This window comes from Otolemur garnettii, unplaced genomic scaffold, assembly GCF_000181295.1.
Source record: "Otolemur garnettii isolate 467f Iridium unplaced genomic scaffold, OtoGar3 scaffold00189, whole genome shotgun sequence".
Lineage (NCBI taxonomy): Eukaryota > Metazoa > Chordata > Mammalia > Primates > Galagidae > Otolemur > Otolemur garnettii.
In genome coordinates this window covers 687,236-691,515 of record NW_003852584.1, presented here as the reverse complement: position 1 = coordinate 691,515, position 4,280 = coordinate 687,236, and positions in this window count along the sequence as shown.

Below are 4,280 nucleotides of genomic sequence, written 5' to 3'. Positions count from 1 at the left end.
TTGTTGTTGCAGTTGCTACTGTTGTTTAGCAGGTCTGGGCCAGGTTCAAACCCACCATTCTGAGTGTATGTGGCTGGCACCCTGCCCACTGAGTTACAGACTACACCCATACTAGACCATTTTAAATCAGGGACCTGGGCATCCTTGGGAGGGGGGGAAGTTCTGCAATCAGCCCCCCAGGGATACTGAGGGACATCTGTAATTGATGGTTAAACTTGCCCTTCACAGGTAGAAATAATTTCATGTCTCAGAATACACAAAGAGTTTTAGATAGTGATGTTGTGATTCTGGATAAGATGGTCACATACTGGGGTCTGGGGACTGCTTAATGATATGGCCTTCTGTTACTGGGGGCCTAGTGGTTCCAGGGTGCTCTGTCACACGCATATCATGTGCCAAGAGTTTAGAGATCCCTACAGCAGGGACTCTGGGGACAGTTTTTAATTTACCGAGAAGTGAAATTTTAAAATCCAACAACTTTGAGTACTGCTACCCTGGTCTATTAAGCAGAAAGAAGTAACTCCCATGCCAGTATCATCCTCTTAACCTAAATGCAGTAATGTTGACGTGGCCCAGGGCTGGTAGGACGGCCTACATTGTAAGCAATTTGCGATCTCCACTTGCAGAAATGTGGCTTTGCCTTGACATGGATGTAGGAACAGATCCGAATGGGCAGCACTCATCTTCCTCCTTCAGTTCCCTTTCTACAGTTTTCACACAGCTTTAGCCCATCAGAAGGGAGCACATACAAGGACACCCTAGTGCAGCTTAACTCAGCCAAGAGGCCAAGCTCTGAGCAGCTGAGCTGAGTGGAGACAGAGCCACAGTGTCATGAGCCCGCCACTGGGTGGTCCTAGGCAAGTTATCTGGCCTGATCGTTGCTCAACTGCAAAAAGGGATAAAGACAATACAATTTCATAATAAAACAGCCATCTTGGTGGCTCTACACTATTATGAGTGCGGCTATAGTAATTAGCTGTTCCCAAATTCTGGTGGCCACTGAAGTTTATCAATCATAGGGAGCGATCAGGAAAACTGTGTTCTTTGAAGTGACTTACTAAAAAGAAATAAATGAAAACTGTGGTGTCAGCAATGTAACTTAGTAAAACTGCTTTCTATTTTTCAAAAGTTTGGGCTTAATCTTCAGGCAAAATATCCTTGATTAAAACTCTGAAAAATGAACTAGTCTTACAATACCTAGATTCTTGGGCTACATGAGATGACAATCTGGGGTCAGCCCAAAGGCAGGGAAACGGGCCTGGGGCTGTAATTCCCATCCTGCACATTCTCTCCTTTGTCTTGATTTCTTTGAGGTGGGCAACACAAAAGAGATGGTGACTTCAATTTCTTGTGTAACTAGGGATATTATTTAGTAATGGGGGGTAAAAATATTAAATTGTCATAGATGTGCCATACATCAGGGCAGAGGCCTAAAATCCATTTTCCTTAATGTCATCATCTTATTCAATAATCTACTTCTAAACATTTATCTTCCTGAACAACAAAGAGTAGTAGCAGTGGATAAATAAAATGTGGCATATCCCCACAACGGAATATTATAAAACAGTATGTGTACGGTTGGACGGACCTTGAAAGTACTATGCTCAGTGAGAGAGAAGCCATCACCAAGGACCACAATGCACATGACTCCATTTACATGGACCATCCAGGAAGGCAAATCTACACACAACGTGGGTCAGTGGAGTGGGAGGTGAAGGGAAATGGGGAATGGTAGCCAGCGAGGACAGGGTTGCTTTTTGGACTGATAAAAATGTTCTAATGCCGATGACAATGATGGCTGCACAACTTCGTGAATACAATGAATTTAAATGGAGTTAGATCTTAATAAAGCCATTATTGAAAATAACACAGGAGTAACTGTAGTTATTGGGTGGTATTAAATGCCAGCCAATAACTCTCACACTGTAGATTATTTCATTTAAGTCTTATGAGAAGCCTACGCAGTAGGTACCTTTATTATCTGCATTTTACAGATAAGGAAACTCAGCTGCAGAGAGATCAGGTAACTGGGCTTAAGGATGTTTGGCCAGTAAACCAGACAGCCATGTTCTTAACTCCTACACGTGGACTCCAAGATGCAGGCTCAAGGAGAGGCCCTGCACTGCTGCTCCCAGCAGGACACTGGGCACAGCCTGAGTATCCACCAGTGGAGGTCTGCTTAAATACACACAGGTTTCTCATGCTTTGAAAAGAGTGAGGTATTCTGTACACACTGCTATAGAAGATGACTGCAAAAACAAGGTAAGCAAATACTGTGTCTTTTTTGTTCCCATTTTCTTTTCTTTTTTTATTACAAAAATCTACATATAAAAATATAAAAGTTAAAAAAAAGTAAGCGTACCAAAGTTTGACAATTTTCCATCATTTTTGATGAAAACCATTAACTGCCGTTTTCTCTGAGAAGTAGGTCTATGGTGGCAGGAACATCTCATTTTTAACTGAATACCTTTTGGAATCGTTTGATTGGATTTCACTTTTTAAAACCATGACATGATAGGGGCTATCCAGTCCTACTCCAGTTCCGAGGACGCCTTCTCTTCCTCACCCACCGCACACCCTCCTGAGCAGCACATGGCTACTCTGTTTTATTTAAACCTCCTGATGTTTCATGGCTCTGTCCCTGAGTAGCCTGTAAGCTTCCTGAGAAAGACACTGTGCTTGTTTCTGGAAGGAAGCAGCACCAGGCACATAAGAAGATTCTCTGCTGTGATCGATCACACCAGATGAGACAAATGAGTAAATATATCAAAGTCAAAGGCTTGACTTCAACTGCCAGCATCAAGGATGTAGCCAGCGATGGGTGGGACAGCAACGGTTTCCACCATGCTGGAAACCAAACCATGCTCCCACTAGGACTGAGAAGGTGGTGGCACAAGCAGCCTTGACTGGAACACAAGAAAATGATTTATTCCTTCAATTAAACACATTTACTTTCTTCTAGTCCCAGAGAATTTATAGAGCCATAATCCCTTCCATCTCTAATGCTTTTCATTATCTTTTCCTAATTAATTGAGGTACATAAATTCATTGATCTAAAACTTTGTAGGCATAAACATTACTCACGCAGTGATCCAGCCTCACATTGCTAGCAGATCAAGCTTAATCAGGTTCTACCGTTTTTTAAATTATACATGTTATTAGACAAGATTCATTTAATTTTGCATCTAACAGCTACAGCTTATTATACTGGCTGCTTCAAGATATTTATAGCAACTCACTGTCAAATCTGCACTACTAACTATCTCAGGATACAATTAATAAAATGGAATTAACTGATATAATAGTGGGCTTTGGCATGATATAAAATATGTTTTGCTGTGCTTTGGGGGAAAAAAAAGATTAAGAAAGGTATATCATCCAAGTAAAATTTCTAAAGTTGCTACCTTATAGATCAATATAAAATTTCTTCACAAGAGTATTTATGGATTATGACAGCAGTATTTCACCCAAGTTAACATCAAAAGAAAGTAAGAAGTAGTAAATTTTTTATATAAACCAAATAATATATATTGAACAAAACATACCACGGTTTTCCAATAAGCTATTTAGGAACTGGGCTGTGATATAGAATTTGAAACATGCAGGTGAATTTCTAAATTCTGAGGATTGAAAAATAATGTCCTCAGCATTTTCAGCATTTGAATGTTCCATTTTCCAACCTCTCATTTTTTTTTTCATGCCACATTCTGATCCCTTGACCAATTACCTGCTAATTGAACCCCTTTAGGATCATGCTCCTCTTTCAGGACTTCATTTAGTTGCAGAAAATGGGCCCAATAAGGAGGTGACATTTTAAACATGAGTGTGCAGAGCAAAAACAATGAGAAAAGGGAAGATGAGAACGTTCCGGGCAGCTAGTGCAGGCTTTGTCTAACCACTGTCTACACCAGGAGACGGCCTGCCAGGGGACTCTGCGACCTTCTGCAGAACCTGTTTACATGCTCCAGAAGACCCAAGAAAGGGCCGAGGAAGATGCCAGCTCTTCTCTGGCCCTACTTAGAGTGCTGGTCCAGCATCCCTGGTCAGACTGCCACAGGCTATCTGCCGAATGGCCTCTGTGGTTGTGGCCTGCTCTGAGGGAAAGTGTCTCAGGTGGGAGCAGAAAACGAGAGCATTTAAATCACAAGTCCCTTCCGCTCCCTGGTTCCTCAGAGGTCCTCACCCTTCTTTAGAGTCATGGATTCTCTATCAGTCACAGTTCTGCCGAGAACCAATAGGAGATAAGCAGATACAAAGAGGAGGTTAATGATGGAGCCCAA